Genomic DNA, 22,540 nt, shown 5'->3' on the forward strand with positions numbered 1-22,540 from the left:
TGAAATGCATACAAACAATTATATATTATTTTAAATAATTGTTTATAATTTCATTTTAATTGTTTTATGCTTGAATACAAAATGAGTAGCGTAATTTTTAATTTAAAAATTTTTTTTGAAATACCTTGGTATCTAATATATTATAAATATTTATTGTAGCTTTAATTGTCAGTACTCTATAACAAAGTTTTAACAATACTATAAAAATTAGTATCAAATCAAATAAAAAAAATAAATTGAAGACAAAACCAAATTTATATTAAAATATTACTTTTAATTATTTACTTTTACTATTTAATTAAACTCATTCAAACGATACCTCAACGATTTTTTATAAAATAAAAAAATTCAAAAATTAATCATTTTTGCGTTAGGATACTACTTTTGAATTTAATACAAAAAAACAATTTCATTATAAAATAATATTCATTCATTGACATTTTGTTCGAATGATAATTATTAACCTTATCATCCTTATGCAATACATCGAAGAGTCAGGAAAAGCAATTACATACTCATGTAGTTTAAAAATTAATTTTATATTTTGTTATTAATTATTCAAAATTTAATAATATTGTTTTTATATTATCCATGCTACTATTTCCATTTCAAATAAAAAAGAAAGTCAGTTAAATACATCAGTCAAATTCCAATAAAAACACCAGTCTTTGGAATATCTGCTTAAATAAAAAGCATTCCAAATTTGTTACAGTCTATTACATCTCTGATTTTATAGTCTTCATATTTTTTATTAATTGTTTCCATTCACTGGGAACTTAACAATTTTTATGTATGCAATATTAACAGTTAGTATTTTTAGTATCAACTTTTAAAAAACTAATCATGCCAATTCCTTTAAATTTTTTTCCCAGACAATTTTATCTGAATTCGTCAAGCCTTCTTACTTTGGAGTTCGAATTCTTTCGTAATTAAGTGACTGAGTTCGAAGAGTTTTTTTAGAAAATAAGACAGGTATGCATTTAATTTTTATGGTCTACTTCTGTTTAGTTTTGTTTTTTTGCATTGAGATCAGAATTAATTATTGAATATATAATCATTCGTTCAGCCTAACGGTAGGAACTCATCATGGATAATAAATTTTTCTTCACTTGATTCATGAATCACTCAAATAATTAGTAAATCATTTACTAAAAACATGATTGATTTTATAAATTCTTTTCGATAATCTGTTTGTTTCTTATTTGCAATATTAACAACTTTTTCACATCCAAATTACCGAAACAAAATAGAATGAACCATTTCCGGTTTCAAGTAGTTAATTGTAATAGAGTAACTTCTTCTCAGCACACATATTTTTACAATCCTATTTTACATTCTTATTTCATCCCATTCTTGATAACTACATAATACTTTCATATAACGAGGCGATCGCCGATTCTTTCTTTGTATGGGTTATGCCCATATTTGCGTTATCTGCTCCATAACTGTCCACGGCATGATCGCTCGCGATATCGACACAAAATTTAATTAAATAAAACTTATACACCATTCGCTAGGTATCTAGTGTCAAAACAAAAAGGAGAAAAAAACCAGGGATAAGCCTTTGGGTCTTTTGCGATACCAATGGAGATATAGTTAATCCTATTATAATTATATTGCAAACTTAATAAACCGACACGTAAAACCAAAAGTTTTAATAGCAATAGCAATGTCCAATATAACTCATAAATGCTCTTTTATTCTCACATACCGGATCATAAAATCCTAATACTTAAAAACATTCTGCGCGATTGACTAAGAAAGTTTACATTTGGAAGATTTCTGCTAAAATTGTCTGGCATATGATAAATTATAGATTTTTATGGTGCAATTATCAATCTAGCTACATCTGTGTATTTGAAAAGAATATAACATTAAATAATAAACAAATTCTCCTTAGTTTTTAATTTCCATAAAAAAATAAACTTTGAAACGCATCATTCAATGTACATTTTTAGAAATCCATTTCAACATTAGATGGGCATTTGCAAACCAGACTTGAAAGATTAAATTTAAATAAAAAATTATACAAAATACGTTTTGCGATTTTAATTTCAAATAAATATAAAAGTCATATAAATAAAATGACAAACATTTATTTCCCACATTCAATATATTTTCATCTTTATTTTTAAATTGTATTCGTTAAATATTTTTAATTAATCAGCGTAAAATAAGTGATATACATTCATATGCAAATTTTCAAAAACAAGTCAAAAACGTCAATGACATGATATATAAAAAAAAGTATCTTAAACTGAAAAATTGCATATTCAACATGTTTTGACAAAAATTTATATACATATTAATTTTAATTTGTTATTCTATTTGTAATATTTTCGTATTAAAACGACATTATAATTTATATGAATAAGAAAATTTGAATAAAGTAAAAACCTTTAAAATCATTAAATGCAAATAAAATTATTGCAAATTTTATGCAAAGTTTCGAATACTGAGAAAAGATTGACTATGAAAAAGTAACTGTTATTCAAACAATTAAGAATCTAAGCTATGAAATAAGCCAACACAAAAAATATCTAATTTTATATAAAAACGATAAAATCTTTTCACTTTTTTATTTGCTTCAAAGTAAAAGTTTAAATGACTTTAACGGTTTCAATTGTATTTCAAATATTTTTCAAACGCTTTTAAAATTCACTTTACTTTCATGTAAACTTTAATAGAAAATTATTAAGTAGGTGTGATAAAATATTACCATAAGTAATTAATGTACACGAAAGTGTACTGCAATGTATATTGTACTTACATTTTTTCATAGATACACAAGAAAACAACAGCTAAGTACTCGTTATTGAGTAAAGAAATACATAATATATATTCATAAGTGAAATTATTAAAATTCTTGCAATTTTAAATTTATTTCTATAATTAGGCTTGGGAAATAAAATGCTTTTTATAAAGATTCACATTAAATGATTTCAATTTTAAAAGTATCTGCACTTCACTCAAAAAATAACAATAAGAAAGCATTGCTTTTGTACGAGTACACCATATCAATATACAATTACATAATTGCACTCAATACATTTTTAACTGATTTTACATCTCCGAACACAAAAACAAAAAAAAGGCTTTTGTATGAATTGAATTTTAAGTTTTCAATTCAAAATGAATTGAAAAAATTTACCAAATGTTGTAAAACAATTGCATACGATAATGGAATTTGAAAAATTAAATTTTTTTGTGGGAAACTATGTCAAAAAAATTTGGGTTAAAATGCAAATATCAAATTTTTATAACAATTGAAATGCTGATATAATTACAGATACTCCTCGTGCCTTATATTTTCACACATCATTTCATTAAAAATGCTTTTACCCCACTCACATTACACATAAGATACAGATACAGATACCGATACCCATACCGATTATGCAAAATATTTTGATATTATCTTACATTGTTACGCTTATATATTTTTAATACACATACAATATATTATATAAAAAAAATTAAATAAAAAGTATTAATATAAAAACAAAAACATTTATAATTATAAACTTTGAATAGTGGTTTTATTAAATGAAATTAAGAGGTATTTCAAACAATAGTGAACTACCACAACAAAATTCTTTTTATATTATTTTAATTAATTGAATTTTTGGCTGACCATACAGCTGTTTCGAGTACTGGTACCCATCATCAGTGGTATTGGATATAATTCTTGTATTTAAATATTCGTAAATATTTATTTTTGAGACTGTAAGTACCAGCAATCGAATGCAGGTCCTACCAGATTTGAAGCTCAGAGTCAGCGCACATTTTTCTGGAGTTTTGTTACTTTGCTATGAAAGTTCATTAGTTCAAATTCACTTTCTGTGTTTATATTAGAACGAAATCATAAATCAGCTGTAGAATAATTGATTTAGCTAATAATATTTTTATTATTAATTATTAATTGTTAAATTTCAATTAAATTAAATTAAATTAAAAATATTTATTAGAATATGTCCTATAACGTAAGATCTTGGGCTTCCAACTTTAACTACTGTAGAAAAAAAAATTTTTCAGTTCTGTGATAATTAAGTTTTACGTGGAAAATGTTTTCATTGCAAAATAAACTTATATACATGTAAGTACTTTTAAGAACAATGAAATATAATTAAAAAAAAAATAGGTAGAAATGCTGTTGAAAATAGTTGCATTACTTATTATTTGATTTTTATTTATTTAAAACATATATACATATATAGTCTTCTTCCGAGTCAATACAGCGCTAGCAACATTAAAAAACATTTTCAAATCATTTTTTTACTCATAATCTTAGGTATATCCATGCCAACATTCTGTATAGTCGACAATTTTATATTGGAAAATAGCTACAACTGCATAGAGCATAATAAAAGACCCATAAGAATTATGCACTTTTTTATCTAAAACTTGCATATCATGATGGCTTTGTACTATGCTGTATTATCATCCACGATGGTGCTGTCTGAATCTTGATATTCCAGTTAAAGTCGTTCAAGTCTGGACTATTATCTTCATAGAAATTCTAGATAATATTCTGCTGTCTGACTTTCTGGTATGAATTCACTGAGAACAATGCCATAAATCGAAAAAAAAGTCAGTATTGTCTTTATTTTTCAAGTCACTACGGAAAATAAAATTTGTTTATCTATACATACGATCTATGGATCTGTAAAAAATATTTTCAAAATTGGAAAAGTATTGAAATATATATGTTAAATGAAGCTATATATATTTTTTAAAGTAATTATTTTAAAGACAGTTTAGCATTTCATTTGGAGATATGGTATGGGTTATCTTAGGTTACTGTAACCTTGAATTAAACTTACTTAAATTATACGGTCCTTTAGTTAACACTCTTTAACATATGACTTAAACAATTAATTTAATTTGAAATCATTGCAAAATCCTGAAAAATCACAGAATGGTTTTAATCTTATAGCTAAGCAGGTATAGAATTGTTAAAACCCACTATTTTTTAGAATAGTAACCATATTTTTCTTCAGCTAATTTAAATTTAGCGAATTTTGAGTACTTGGATATGATTAAACCAATAATTTTTATTCAAAACTTAAGTTTGTAAAATTTAATTAAGATAATAAAAGATTTATTCTTTAGTCGTTTTTTATTAATTTTAAAGATTTTATTAATCTTATTTAAAACACATTTTTAATGAATTTAGTTTACAAATATATTGTATTTATTTTATATATATACATATTATATATATTTACAATATATTTATATTTCATATTATATGTATATATATATATATCATGCAATTTACATATATTTTTTGCAGCCAATCTAATTTATATTGAATATTAGCATGGCTTGACACTCATATGACATTGCAATCTTATATTCAATTAATTTTTTATTAATTTATACACTAACATTAAGTAATTTCTATTATTACATTATATATTAAAATATTTTGCATGCATGTCAGTCCAATTTATATAGTTTATACAAATCTTAAACAAATAATAAAATTAATTATATATGCTCGCTTTTTACCGCTTTTTTTATATTTTTACATTATTCATTTTGCAGCAATCTTAACATGGTTGTCTTGAATTATAAGGAGTGTTTTGATTTTAAAATTTTTTTTATTATTTGAATATTTATTATATAATCTGTACCTAACTTTTTTTTATTTCTTTTTACAGATATGAAGTCTGCATGCTGAATGGTGAGTTTTAAAAGTTTTAAAAAACAAAAAGTACTTAAAATTCCATATTTAATGCTATTTAAAATTCTAAAGTAGATTTTGTTAATTCTATTATCTTTTCATTTTAAAAATTCTATATATATCTTATTGATTTCTAACTCAAGGTTATTATATTTACTTTAAACAAAAAAAACTGTTAAAAAAATTTTTTTCTTAAAAAAATGCTAATATAATAAAATAAAAATTAAAGATATATGAAACTTACTGAACAAATATATGTGAAGCAATTATAATTTATTATATGAAATTTAATTTTATTTGTATAAAATCCTTCTTGATATTAAAAGTTGCTTTCGCCATATATTATAATATATTTTTCAGTATTTTTTTTTAGCTTCTAATAACTATCGATATTAACGCCTTAAATATATCAAAATACTTTCCCGCTTTCTCCCTTTAGTGTGTGCATACTTGCATTTCCTGTTTCCACTTGGTTTTGGAAAATAAAGTAATTTTTCCGCACATATATCAAGTGGAAACCGAAACCACGGAAGCCATAAGATGAGCAAAACAGTAAACTGACCAAACTGGCAACAAAAAGTGGTATATGTACATTTATACATATATTGTAAATATGTCCATTATATATGGGAAAATGAGTCTATCAAATGCCTGAAAAGAGGCCAACCAGATAAATACAAGTGCAAGTGGTTTTTTGAATTCTAGCAAGTATTTTATGTTAAACAACAAATAAAAAAAATCATATATTGACATATACTTTGTTCATATACTTTATTTCTCCATTATAATTAAAGTAATATTTCTTTAATTGTCTTTTCTAATTATTTTTACTATATATCGCAACAAAAAAATATATTTCTATTGTTTTTGACTGACCATTAAACGAAACACCTATCATCAGTGGTCTTTGGAAACATATCTTTGATATTATTATCCATAAATAATTTTTTAGGTTGCAAGTATCAAAGGTTAAATTTTTATTATATGTAATTTGAAGTGCAGAGCTAAGTTTATTGGCTCCCAGCACCACACTTGACTTATGCTATTCTCACAAATTCATTTATTGTGTAATTTTAGGACGAAATTAAAACCCACAGCTATACATATGATATATGAATTGCATTCTAAAGTTTTTGAACTCATATTCATATTTAAAGACACATTATTTTTAGTAATTGCAATAATAATTAAAAAAAAAAGTAATTAAAATTTAGAAAATAAATGAAAATTAAAACATTAAAAAAAATAAATAAAATTATAGTGGAACAAAAATAAAATAAACGTTATATTATATATAATAATACAAAAACAAAAATTTTAGTGAACTGAAATGTTTATGAACGAAGAAATGTCATTTAAATTTAATTAATTTTAATAAATAAGTGTTTTCGTTTATTTTTTTATATAACTTACCTTAAGTTCTGTTAAGTTAAAAATTTATATTATTGTTATGTTGGGAACATTTGCTCTACAACCTAGATATCTCTTGTGCCCCTTTGAAAGGCATGCAGTATTTTTCCACGTCGAACTTTCTCTATAAATTATAGTATTGCACCTATATTACCTAGATAAATCTAAGTACCATCAAGTATGCATCAGGTGTGCATCAGTGCCTAGCAAACCCGGTTAAGCACTTGGTTTCACGTGTCATTCTTTTCTCTACAGAACCTTAAATTTTAATTAATTAATAATGTTAATAAAAAATAGAGCTTTGATGTAAATTATTTTTGTTCAAATGTATCTATTAGAAAATAGTTTGATTTCAATACAAACTATTGAATTACAATATATGATTATAATTAAATTAAAAACTAAAAATTAAAAATAAATTAACAAAAAACTATTAATTCTTTCAATTTATTAAAGTAATTTATATATTTAAATTCGCAAATATTTTAAATAATATTTTAACAAAACTAAAATCAAATTGAATATAATAATATATTATATTATTTTATTTATATATTATTACTTTTTTAAATAAAATAAAAAAATTATAATAAACATTATATTATTTATTTCTTATTTATATTAATATAAGTAATAATTATTTATTTATTATTTATATTGATATAAATAATAATTAAAAAATAATTCAAAAAACACCAAATCAAAAAAATTAAAAAATAAAATAAATAAAAATTAAAATAAAAAAATAAATTTAAATTTAAAAAAAACTAAACGAATCAAAATAAACTATAATTTACAGTACAAATTAAACAAAATTTTCTTTTTGTAGATCACCTTAAGTATTTCGAAATACTAATTAAAGACTTTTAAGTAAATTTAATTAAATTAATTAATTAATTGTTTCTTTTTAATTACTAATTTATTTTTTAAATAACTGACCTTGAGTCCTAGTAAATAAATAAGATTAATTTAAAATAAAATTTTATTGTAAATCATTATTGTTCAAACTTTTTTATTTAAAAATATTTTTATATTAAGTAAATAATATTAATTAAAAATAAAATTTTATTGTAAATTATTATTGTTCCAAATTTTCTATTTAAAAATAGCTGTTCTCAACCTATATTATATGTCTTTAAATAGAGTTAATTAATTTATAGTTTTAATTTTTTTGTGTTACTATGTATTATAGAATAAATAAAATAAAGTGTCACATGTTATGTATAAAAAAAATATCATTACATTACATCACTACTTCATAGTGATCAACATAACCAACCCGCATAATGTTCATAACTTTTAGACGATTTACTGTACACCTCTCCTGACCATCATTTACGTCATTTTTCCTTCAATTTTTTTCAAATTCCACACGAAAAAGTGTTTACTTAATTTTTTGCACCATTCCACCAACTCACAAAACAAAATGCCCACTAAATACGGAACACGCTATATAACCACTAAACCATTTAGTGTAAGTGATTATTATTGTAAGATACACTATAAGCAGCGCAGTATCAATAATGTTGCTATTATTATATATGTATACACTGTATACACTGCACAACATACGGAAAATTGCTATTTTCCACTATGGACAGAGTATTTCTTTTACTGTTTTTATATCTATCCATACATTATTCACACATAACTTAAGATACATATTTTCAAGTAACAGGTTTCTGTGTTTGCTGCTATTGTAAAAATGCACCATTTGCAACGTTTGTGCTACATGCAATTTCTTTCCAACGAGGAATTTTTACTGTTGCATGCGGTAAAATTCGTACAATTTTAAACGGAAGTAAAATCAATGCTAGTAGAAACTTAAATGTAACTTCATCTTAACTGCATTCATCTTCTATTCATTCAACTAAAGTGCACAGTTTTCCCTCATATATCATTGTTGCTCTTCTCAATTACATTATAAGATAGTTCGCCAAGCTCGCTAGCTAACCACTAGGTTAGCCAAGCTCATAACAAAAAAATTGCAAAATAAAAATTCAATTAAGTTAATCTATTAAACAAAATTAATCAAATTTAATTCGATTGGAAAACCTGCTCCGCAGCAGTAAATATTTAGCATGTTTTGCTCAAAGTGTGTCGCTAAGTAAAGTGAGTTAAAATGAAAAATGTTGTTATTTAAACTACTTGAAACTAATATACTTCATTTAAAGCCTTAAATTTGTTAATTTAAAGGAAAAAAAACACTTTAACCCAAAAATGTAAAGAAACGCAACTAAACCTAACCAGCAAACGAGCGGAAATTTAAAAGTTTTCCTTTCAACGAAACCACGAAATTCCAAAACAAAACAGTTTTTCTTTCTTATGGATTGCAAAAATAGTCAGACAAGCTTTTGCCTTCCAAAATTATTGCGATTGTAGGCCATATGTGAGAAACTGGTTCTCGACCATATAAAAGTAACATACTCGTATGTGGAAAAAACAGCATTCAATTTTTTTAATTAAATGGAAAAGATACAAAATAAAAAATTCATGTTATTTAAAAAGTGAAAATAATTTTTTCCAATATTTTCTTTTCAATTTTCTTTTCAATATATATATATGTCTCCATGACATATACAATATTTGTTAACTAAATATTTCATTTACAGTTATAAATAAATAATATTCTACTATATGTATGAATAAAGCTGTTAGAATGCCATACGCTTATGCACATACGGAATAGGCTGCTGGGAATATATATTTTTACGAAAGAGGCAATAAAACTCTGTAAAGTAGGTTCTATACTACTTTTTATTGACGCAACAGAGCTTAGAGACCTACTTAAAACCCAGAAAGGGGCACAATAGACCCGACGCTTGCAATGCCAAATCTCTTAATTATAATAATAATAATAATAATGAATAAAGAAAATTAATTTAATCACTAATATTTCTATATTAAATATATGCTACATTATGATTTACATATAACATTCAAGAAAAGAAAGTTACAATAATTTTTAATTTTTTAAAACATAATAATTTGATCTTGATTCTATAATCTTTAATATTAATAATATCCACTATGAGAATTTTCTTTGATATTATTAAAATGTGTTTGATTTTCAATAATACTTCCATCCAAACATGCCACTAAACTTCCCAATTTGAAAAATACCGCTAGAACACGTTTTGGATTGGTCTTGCGTTCGCTCCAAAACCTTGAATTTATTCTATCTATTATTGGAAAAATTACCACAGATATTGTATTTTATCTAGAATATGTCCCTAGAGTGCTTTTTTAATTTGGAGAAATAGAAAAAAATCTCAGGGTGCAATATCTGAGGACTATGGTATAGTGTAGTGATTGTAACTTATGTCATAATATATTTTATCTCTAATATGTATTTACGTTATGATATATTTTTCTTCGAATATTTAAATATATAAAATCATGTAAGCCATTTCGGAACTGATTTTGGTCCTTCTTCTTTTATAATGACAACATTCGTAAAGTTTACCTTTTGTAACGACCATTTATCTTTTTAGCAAGCTAATATGTTTAATTTTTTCAACGTTTTATCATTAAACGTGTACTCGTATTTTAAGAATGCGTCGCAAACGCTTGTTTGTGAAGACTTATAGACAGTTTGACCTCTTCCATGTTTCACTTCAAAAATATAAGTTCAACACTAATGTTGAATAGCAGCAACTTTGTTTTTAGAGTTATTTGAATAGACCGACAGATATTCTAAAATGTATTTAAAACTTAAAATAGGCTTTGGGCTTAGGGCATACTTATGCGGCCTAGTACATCTTCGTCCGCATTACTTTTTTCGTAATACAGCTGTCAGACTAGACTGTAAAATGTAAACGCTCTATGTTGATACTATCAGAGTTAAAATTTGTTCATCCAAATAAGTCCACGACAATTTAGCCACTTTTTAAAATTTTGATATTTTCTAGGCTAATATTCAAACTAGCCGTCATAGAAACGAATTTGAAAAATAAAACTTATTCGAATAACTTTTATCTAAAATATTATATTCAAATTCATTAAATATTCTTGTTTTTATTGCAATGATAAAAGTAATACTATACTTACTTGGAACCTCCAGGGGACTAGGCTCAGGCTCAGAGGTAGAACAGCTATGATCTGGAGTAGGACAGTTCATTTTATTTTGTATTCAAGAAACAGCACAACGACGAAGCACTATCTTATTTCTACGAATCTTGTATAGAAAAATTTTCTCATAGAAGCTCTTATAGATTGATCAGTTTCAGGCTCAAAATAAATCAGTAGTTGTCCAAAATTTGGTCTAGTTTGGACATCAATCGCACATACATATAGGATTTATATTGGTTCTTTCAACTAATAGGAAAAAATATATTGAACGATAATAACAAAAAAAAATTGTGTTACTAACATTTATTCAATGAATTATATATGCATTTAATACGTATAAAATGCATAGTCGACTTTTACACTTCATGTTCCTTTTACCAGTTTTAGGTATTTATTATTTATCATATTCAGAATCATATTTAGTAAAATAAATCAATTAAAAATTAAAATAAATATTTTAAATCGGAGAAGAATACGTAGGTATATTATTGCGCATCTATTAAATACGAATCAGATATCGAAACATTAGAATTCAAATAAAAAACAAATAAAAAAGTATAAACTATTTTTTAGACTACAAAAACTGGTTATATAATTAATATTAATTTCTGCATTTATTTGCTTGACTAAACATTTTTATAATTCCATCTATCTTATATCGGTAAGGGGCAAGCAAAAAAAAAAATTAAGCAATACAAACTCGTAAAACGACCTCGATTCAAGGTCGAAATTTCTCATTTATACTGCCTGTCATCAATTTCAAAGTACACTTTATTATTGTATTTTATGAATTATATTTCAAGCTTCACTTCAAGCTTCATATTATAATTATTTTTTGTATTTATACACCATACATTACAATTTTATCTCACATCACAACACATACCTAATTTGCTCTGACTGTAAGTTCTTAACTTAAAAAACAACTATTAGTATTATTGGCAAAAGAAAAATAATAAATTACTTACAATATTTTCTTATTTTGTTTCTGATATTGTTTATATTTTAAAAATATATTTTCCTATAATAGAGATTTCTACAAAAATATTCACTTTCAAAATGATATATTGATTACTGCAAAAAAGAACAAATATTGTAAATTTTTCAAATTACACGACATACCAGATACTAGATACAATTAGCTACTGTAAAAAAATGTTAGTTATTTAAAAAAATTGTTTAATTGCAAAATGTAAAATTTTGATTTAATGAAAAATAATAAAATATTTATTATTATATTAAATTATTATTTGCTAAAATAATTATTAAACTCAACTCATTGCTTGACATTTTTTTTTTTTTGCTTTTATCTGTTAAGAAAGTGTAAACATAACATATGAAATTAATTTAGAAAGTTTAAAGTTACAACTGTTAATGACATTTATTTTTGAAACAAATCATACACTCGTTATATAAAAAATAATTGGTAATTATTAGGTATCCATATTAACTAATAATGCAGAAGCTATACACCCTGTCAGCATTTAAATATTTCTTATGGTAGCCAACAAACTAATAAATTCGATGGACATCTTAAATATTGACCTTCCAAATATAAAATTTGTTTATTAAGTTGAAATCTCATATTCGGATATGTGGTAATAAAACGATATTAAGATTGACTTTGACAGCAAAGAAAGCTCTAACACCAACCAAGTAGGATTTCATTTAAAAAATTATTTGCCAATTCTTATTAACTTCTTAATTAGTATTTGACTTGAGAAAATATACAGTAATAAATCATTTCAGTAGTAGAAAAACTTCCTTAGCACTTATTATTTTTTATTGCTTATTTGATCACTGCTTGTTTCTAAGTAAAATGCTATCCTTAACCATCTTTAGTTCTAACTTTAACTATAAAAAACTTTAATATCTTCTTATACCTAATTTAAATTATACCTAATAACGAAGAGCTTCAAGTAGTGATAAAGCAACTCTTAGTAAATTCAAAATACATTGCCTGAAACTACCCTCAACTTTAAGCATACGAAAAAGTATATATATATATGTATTTATTTTTATCTATATTAATTTTGCAGTCAGTATTAAATACTCAAAATAATGCAAACAAAATCATCTGAAAGTATAATATTAATAAAATTTACTTAGAAACTTAATATATTCACAATTTATCAATATTTACAGTTTATTTTATGATCAAATCCAAATACTTAGTCATATGCTTATAAGATCATTACCATCGTCAATAAGGATAATATGCATAAATCATTCAAACCTTAAAACCATTAAATGGTAACTTCTTACTTCTTAAGTAATGTTAAATAATGCCATTAGATTAATTAAAAAATCTTATAATATAATTAATTTCATAATCATAATGACCATAGTTGAGAAATATTGTATGTAGTTAATCTTTTTCTCTTGAAGTATCTTGTTTTTCAATTGGAAAGTAGAGTGCTGTATAAAATTGATATGATATAATATTAATATAATATAAAGAAAATTTAAAATATATTAACATATTTGTATTAGTTTGAACTCTATAATAATCTAATTTAGTTTGAACTCAATATATATCCCAGAATACAACAGTTCATATAGAAAATGTAGACTGATATGTTAATTGTTTTATATATAAAAATATATAACTACTTTTAGTTGTTTCAAGTGCATATAATTATTATAACATATTTTGTATTCAAATCTTTAATTCAATAATAATTGATTTAAACTGTTTTCGACAAATTAACATAAGCATTCTAAAATATTATATTGCAGAAAACTTAATTAACTTATTCACAAACTACTAAAAACTGCTTATGTGGCGTTTTAGGTTTTTGTGAAACTTAATTTCTTCTACTACATCCTTCAGATCACATTGCCAGTCGGATATATTTATTCACATTTCTAAGCTAGAGCCTTTCGACATACGAATTTTTGCAGTTCACTAAAAACTAACTTAGAGATGTGCAGTGATGTCTATCTTAACATAAATACATAAATCTGTGTAATAGCTAGGCATTAATACCCGCAAATAATTATTAAATATAATTTAAATTCATTACTTAAAACAAATTTTCGAATTTCAAAAGTAAAAGTGATTGAAATAACATAAAATCATAATGAAAATGATTTATATTGCTGACTATAATAATAAATCATAGTTCATGAACCTTCAACTAATTTTATTTAATTTTGACGAAAACTTATTATATTTACAAAAACGTTTACAACATAATTAGTTTTTTTAATTATCCAAAGGAATTTTTCAAAAATATCTGTGAAATACAAAACAAAGTTTTTAAGATGTCTGAACTGTCACTCAACTGTTGTAAAGCTTTTTGTATAAATAAATTATTTTTCACTGACTTAGCTCGTAGAAAATAACTCAAATTGCTTTGTAAAAATTTTTGCAGTAGACAATTTTATCACAAAAGCAAATCTGCGGTTAATTCTCTTACTTCCTGTTAATTTTTCTTATTTTATCGTCTTTAGTACTTTTATATAAAGTTTGAATATATGTTTTACCTATGCAATACTTTTGATAACAAAAAATTTCTAAGCTTTATTCTCAAGTTTCAAACAAAAGACAATGTCTGCGAGAAAGTTACATTGAAAACAAATTTTTTACTTTTGAAGATACACAATTGGCAAGAGTTCATACCATCAGTGTGTGTTTTTTAAAATATATATGAAAATTTGTATATATGTATATATATATATATATATATATATATATGTGTGTATATGTATAATCTGAAGAAGTAATAAAAATTTAACTGTAATATTTTTATTTCATTTTATATATAACATTGACTTAAAATTTTAAGTCAGTTTTTCGTTAACGTTTTAGGCGCATTCACAGAAAAGAAATTGCAAATGTTTCAAAATTTTTTTAAATGAAAAAAACCTGAAAAATGAACTAAAATATCTTCAAGTTGCATCATATTTTTTTCATTTTTATTCATCTATGGTAACTTTCGCACATTTATATCTGTTCGTACCTTACACTGCAAAGTGCAGCTACAACTCCTTTTGCTTGTATCTTTTTTCTTTGAGTTGCATGTACGACTAGACACACTGGCGAGAAAGTTATAAATTTTATTCGCTCTTTTAAAAATTTAAAAAATTTAAATTTTTATATTTTTGATAAACGCTTTTTTTTCTTAAATGTTGTGTATCTGGTTAATGTAATATCAGGAAGACATAATTGATGTTAAATTAGATTTGTGGATAAGTAGTATTAAAAAATGGTCAAATTTAAAGACTGGAGAAATTGGTTGGTATAGTATAGTAATACTGTAACAGGATTAAAAGCTGAATGAAATAAAATAAATAAATAAAATATAAAAGTATATATTCCATATGAACCTGTAATGTCACTGGATCTGGAACATCCAATGAGACTAGTCTCAAAAAAATATACAAGTTATTTTTATCCGCCTTTTTGCTTTTGTGTATCAAAATGCAGATACGAACTCTGAAGATTTCACACAGCACTGACAACATACAATAAATTCTGCAAGACATTTTTTTTACTTATTAGGTAAAATAATATTTTGGTAAAAAACCATATATTAATATCGGTAATTTCCCATATCATTTGTCTGGGATGGTATAGAATGATTTTCAGTCATCGTCAATTTCACAGATCAGGTGAATACAGTAGCAATTTTTGCAAACCAAAAGAGCCATAAGCTAAGAGACTTCGAGTTACACTCTTGTGGTCGCTGTGTGTACTAAGAATGTAGTGTCATGCCCGAAAGTAGATGATCATAAGTGTAGATCATTTAAAGAAACGGATCTTGAGACAAAATAATTGCATTTATTTGAATTTTCTAATAGCTACATATGAATGAAAGCACTTATTCACATCTTCAGGAAGGATTGTTAATTTTGTTTATCAGTCACACAACCCAGAGTTAATCCAAAACTTGAACAGTATTCAAAAGGTTTGTTTTGTTCTGAAACCGAATATCTATTTGTTCGATAATTCTGTGCAATTGGTTCAAGCGTTTAGCTTCAAAGCACTTTATTTTACGACGAAATAATTCTAAATTGAAGATTAAACTTTTTCGAAAATAGAAGAAATAATTTTTGTTGTTTCTACTTTATAATAAAAAGAGCCTAAGTCATGCGCCACCAATTTTTAGGAAATTAGAAGAAAGTGTTCCTCTTTGGTCCTCTATGAGTGGGCGATGACTACTGCATACAAATGAACCACGGGTCCTTCGAGCTTTATCACGACATTAATATAATTCAGCAAATTAACATCCAACGGATTCGTTGACTTTTTCATGCCATGAGAAGGGATAAAGCTGCTTCAATAAAAATGCATTTGAAGCAATAGTTGAAGGAAGACCGTGATAACCGGTGACCATGTCTCCGGTGAAGTGATCACTAACCAAACTTGATATACGAGACTGGATAAGGCATGCCCGCTGTAGAGGCGCCTGGAAATACACGCTGCGTCAACCCGAAACCGCATAACGGGTTGTTATGATCAAATAAATAAGTAAGTTCCTCATACATACGCTTCTGATCGTAGCGTAACAAATTATAGCATTAAATAACTTTTTGCATAGGGAATTGAGATGTTCCTATGAGTGACTAAAACCATCAATGAACTCACTTAAGTACCTTTCTATAGTAAGCAGTTCATGTATAATACATTTTATAGTTTGTAAAAACTGAAGCTTTAAAAGACATGAAAATTAAAAAAGACCATTTATGATATCTAATGCCAGTAAAAAAAAAACTAAGCAAAAAATTAATTATGAGAATAAAGGGCGATTTCTAAATTAACACAGTCATGTTTTTTCGATGTCATCTTAAAGATATTAAGGTTTTTATGACTAATCGTTTTGTTTTTTGGCACCTATAATCCCTTGAAAATATATCATTAAGTAATGAAACACACTACATACATCTTTGTTGAAACAATTTATCACTAAGTTATTAATTTAAATTTATTGTCAATCTTACTTAATTTCAAATGCAATTATTTCAATTGCAATAAGAAAGTTGAAACTCAACTTTAAATTTTACAAAAGGATACAAAAACTTGCCTACACATCATTCATTACATTTTTTCAATCCATGATTGATCATTTCAAATCGCATCATTTTATTCATCAATAGTTATTTAAACAAATCGTAGATAAATTTGTGGTTACTACAACTTTTAAATAATTTTTTTTTTTGTTTTGTATATTAACACTTTTACTCTTTGCGTAATTGAAAATCATTTGAAAAATTATAGCTCAAACGGCCTTTGTGGCATATAACACTATGAGCGCAACTTGCGTCAATGACATTTCAGATACGACATCTAAGCAAACCATTCAGATACACATACTATGAAATGCGCGTAGATAAAAATTTCAGTTTTTTTGTTTTATTTTTTTTTCTCAATTAATTAATTATATAAAATAAAAGACAATTTACGCTTAGTCTTTTTTTTTGGAACTCAGGTCAAAAGTCAATGAACGTTAATTTTTGCTCGGTTGGGATTTATACGCCTTGAAGCATGATTGTCGCCTAAGCGGCACAAATCAGAGCCTCACCGAAATTAATTGTTGTTCAAGTGAAATTATTATGGCTATTTTTTTATGGCTACTACCTAAGGCTAAACATGCATATATATGTAGTTTAAAGATACATTCGCTAGCCCCTTAAATACATACTTCACATTTGTTATACGAGTATATACTTAACTGTGCAATTATTTGTTTTTGTATTTCATATTTTCATATTTATGTAAAAGTATATCTATAATTTTAATTACATGGTTTTTTTTTGTATTCTGTCATTTTTTACTAATTAATTAAAAATATAAATTCATTTGTTATAACAAATTGTTAATTGTTAAAGATATAATATTTAACAATTCAATTACCTACTCTTTTCGTTTGACCATAAAGATAAAGAAAGAATAAAAAAAATATTTCTAGGAATACTCAAACGTAGAAGATGTGAAATTATTAACATAGATATTATTTTTCATTCTTTTTCTCATAATAAAAATTAAAAATATTTATTTAGATTTAGTACGAAAGTATAAAGTTTTATTTATCTAGTATAGTTGTTTATCAACTGGTTTAACATCTAACTTTTATTGATCTTAATATAGAATAAGAATGTATACTTTCTTAACTCTGTAGTAGATATAGGTACGAATAATATATTTTTGACATAGGAGGATACATATTTTTGTTATCAGAAAGAAAAATGGTACTCCGCAAACGATGACATCTATTGTCCTATTCCAGAAAAGAGTCTTTTTAGCTTACCAACATAAATTACACCTATTAATAAATATTACAATATTTCTCAGGTCAAGACTTCTAAAAACTAACCATCTATTCTATTTTTAATTTTACATTTTTTAGCGTTACAAATGGATTTTCAAATACTTATTTAAATCTTAGAAACTTCAAAAAAAATTTTATATAGACAAGAAATTGTGACAATTCTGTTCACAATAAGCTTAGTACAATCCGGTACCGCAATTAAAAATGGCTTTTTTATCAAAAAAATAAACTATGAAGAATTTTGGTAAGTTGACATAATATCTATGGGTTTCCAATAAAATTTTTTTAAAATTTTTTAAAATTTTTTTATATCCATTCAATAAACATTATACTATTTCTTTAAATTTTATTTAATATTTAAATATAATTAATATTAATATTATATTTATTTTTATTTTTAAAATGGTGTATCAATCTATAGTTTTAAAATAATAAAAAAAATAAACTTTGAAAATATAATTTTTTTAAATAAATTTTTGTTCAAATTTTTTTTATATTTAATTAATATATTAAGTCATATTATATATGTAATCAACAAATTACTATTATCAACATTTTAAATAATATTTAATTAATAAAAAAACTTAAATAAATAAATTTGTGTCTTACTGTGTCCGTGCCTGGCATATAATAAATAAAATGGTATGTCTATCAATTATCTATTGATAGTTTGAAAATACTGTCCCTTTCTTTACTATCGATACTTTTCCACTAGACCTCATTTGTTTCAATGAAAACCTTATGGTGGTACTTGGCCCATTATGAAAAATTAGAACATGTAATATCGGAAAGTGTTTTTCTTTCCATTTCATGGAGTCTACACATAACACCATCTTTTAAGCCCTTCCTTAAAAGATCGACACACATCAATACCTATAGTATATATATTTCCTTTGATTTCTATTCATATTTAAGAAACTGGATAAATGAACTCAATAAACTTTATTTTGTATATCTAAATTAGTGATTTCATAACATATTGCAGTAAATGCAGTACAACAACAAAAATTATATCTCTTATGGAAATATACACATATTCTATTTCAGCTTTAAAACCAATTTAAAATTTGTTGTTCCAGTTTGATTCGAAAACTCCAGTTGTTTTGTATACGAATTTTCTTTCTCATGTTTAGATCCTTGTCATGCAAGCAGGGTTCTAACTTATATGCACGTTAAAAGTTTTTGGTGTTAAATAATACCAAAAATTTAATTGTGTTGATCAATAATTGTAATTTGTTTTAATTAAATTTTAATTAATTTCAATAGTTCATTTCCTTTTTGAAGTTAATTTACTGTCTATTATATAACCTGTCTTACACACATCGAATATTTGTGCAACTAGTGCAATAAAAAATTTATGATAGCTAAAAAATAATTACACCGCATGAATAGTTTCATGAACTATTTAAAGATAGGGTCTGCCCTGCTCTACTTGAAAATTACAAATTACATTAATTAAAAATGTTATTAAAAGTAGATCTAATTAGTAATAATAGACTTAGATACATTAGTATATTTTAGTACTCTTCAACAGCATTCATGACAACGGTTAATGCTGTCTCATGCAATAAAATTACATTTGCAACAATTTAGCGATTTCAGATTATCCCACAAACAACCAAAACACAAACTAATTATTTCCTTCTCCTCGTACTAAAAATCTTTTCCAAGACACACAAGAATTTCACCCAAAGGCCAATAACGTTACAATGCCACTTGGGGCCATATCAGCCAACATCTTCTATTGCAACGGCAACAAATGCTACAAATGCAACACAATCAAATACTTTTCCTCCACTCGGTACTAATGCCACCAAATAAATTCTCTGGAGCACATCATGAAAGCAAATTTAATAAATCGTTGCAGTTGCAAAGTTGTTGTTGTTGCTTTTCAGTTGCAATAGTTATGTTGCTGCAATTATTTTTTATATTTGCTGGTACAATGTCAGCACGTTTTTTATATACAAACAGCAGCCTGCATTCGAGCAGAGTTAGAGGAAATACGGTAAGAGTATAACGTAAGATAGGTTGCACTATGGCTGGGATAGTTCAAGCATTGTTTTAATTTTCTATAAAAGTTTAAGTACAGATAAATTGCAGTTCCGATTTTTACTTTACATATTTTTTTTTTCGTTTGCATAGTTGAAATCATTGGAATTATAGTTTATTCAAATATAATACGAACAAAGAATACAGATAAGTGTACTTCGGTGCTAAATTAAAAAAAAATTAAATGCATAACTATCTAGCATTATAATATAATATTCTAATATTTGGCAAATCAACTTAACTTGGGCATCATACGTAATATTTTATTACAATAATATTTATGAAAGCTACAGTCATACGTTTGTAGTCGATATGGAATCATAAATTGAACATATTAGCGATTACTGGCTTTATAAAGCCATAAGGGAAAGAAATAATCATGTTTCCAGAGAAGGAAGTAATCATGTTTTCAGCAGAAGCAGAAATTTATACGAAGTTAATTTATCGTTTCAAAAACATGGAAGAATTTAAATACTATAGTCCAAATGTTTATTTGTCTCTATTTGTCTCAAAAGTTTTACTAATTATACAATGTTATAAAGAGATCAAAATTACAAATTTTTGAAGCTAGAAGACACTATGTGTTATTACAATAATTATATCTTATTACCGGGCTTTATTAGATAGATGAAATTGGGGTCACAATTTTCATTACTAATTTCTTATCACTATAAATTATCCACGTAGTTTATTTACGAATTTAGGTATGATACATATATAACCTTAAGCACAAACTAAATAAATGTTAAATCACTTTCATTTATTAGAAAAGAATCCGCTTTATGATATTATTCTTAATGCCTTCTCTATACTTGCAAATGATTTAATCTAAGTTTCTTCTTCTATTATCCATTGCTACCAGTGTAGCATGGGGCTTCCATCATACTTTTGTGTCGAACTCTACTGCGTACTTCTCAGCTGAAATCATTCCAAGAATAATTTGCTGCTTGCAATTCGGTATCGACAGCCCTTCGCCATGTTCTAGCGGGCCACCCAACACGACGGCCACTTCTCTGGGGATTTTATCTGAGTGCTTGATGAGCAAGTGTGAGTAAAGCTCCTGTTAAACAACATTACTACGGACCAACATTCCATAAATGATGACTATCCTAACACAAAAAATTAGAATCTAAAACGATCAACTACAACTTAAATCACAACAAGGGACATTTTATTTTGTGTTGTCCATTTAAATATTACTAAACTCGTTTATATTTAAAAGTTAATAATACAATCTTAGAATAAGAACTTTAAATTCCAACCACAACTTTTTGAGTCAGTGCAATCTTTTTTATTTAAAATTCAAATTGTTTGTATTTATTTAAATATTAAATATTGGGTGTTATAAATAATATTCATCAATATATAGAAAAGCTTGCAATACCCTCATTAATACTGTTTTGTTAACATCTTCCAGAAATAAGCTTAGAAATTAAACCGGAAAAATGAACTAAATTAATTTAAAATGCCCTTTAATTGAATAGCTCTCATAGACACAGTTATAACGACAGCACCGCATTTAAACTTTATTTCATATGTCTAGATAACATCACCAAAGTAATAATCTTACAATATTAAAATCGATCAAATTAGATTTACTTACTTAATTGGACATTATTATGATATGTCGATTTTAGAGCCAATTAAATATATAAAGTTGCTGCCCATTATCGAGTTCTTCATCTTTTCATCTCATCGACGGTCTACCTCTTCAGCGAATTTCGCTAAATCATTCCGTTGTGAACTATTATTTAGCTGAAGTGGCATTCTGATTCGATTGGATTGAAACTAACTGTTAGAAATTTATTCGTTTGACTATGTCAGTATTCGGGTATAACTTATAAAACTAATCTTTCTATCAAGAACGTTACTCACCATTAAAGTAAATATGACTAACAATTTTTTTGCACCCGAAAACTCTTAATCCTTCTGCATTGATATTCAGCATCCGTACTTCTGAGTAATATAAGCCATATAATCGGACTTTAATAATAGTAAAAGGAACAGTTTCAATAGAACTTTTCAATAGAACTTTTCAAATTTTCAT

The 22,540-nt window shown here is 25.4% G+C and overlaps 1 long non-coding RNA gene across 2 annotated transcripts in view; it reads left to right on the forward strand.

The window, feature by feature from the left end:
• LOC119669121 overlaps nt 1-22,540 on the forward strand; it is a 56,188-nt gene that overhangs the window by 27,179 nt on the left and 6,469 nt on the right. For both annotated transcript variants that reach the window (XR_005251570.1, XR_005251569.1), the window contains one exon: nt 5,667-5,689. This is a non-coding gene — a long non-coding RNA (uncharacterized LOC119669121). The remainder of the gene's footprint in view (nt 1-5,666; nt 5,690-22,540) is intronic.

This window comes from Teleopsis dalmanni, chromosome 1 (genome assembly GCF_002237135.1).
Source record: "Teleopsis dalmanni isolate 2A chromosome 1, ASM223713v2, whole genome shotgun sequence".
In the NCBI taxonomy this organism is placed as follows: domain Eukaryota; kingdom Metazoa; phylum Arthropoda; class Insecta; order Diptera; family Diopsidae; genus Teleopsis; species Teleopsis dalmanni.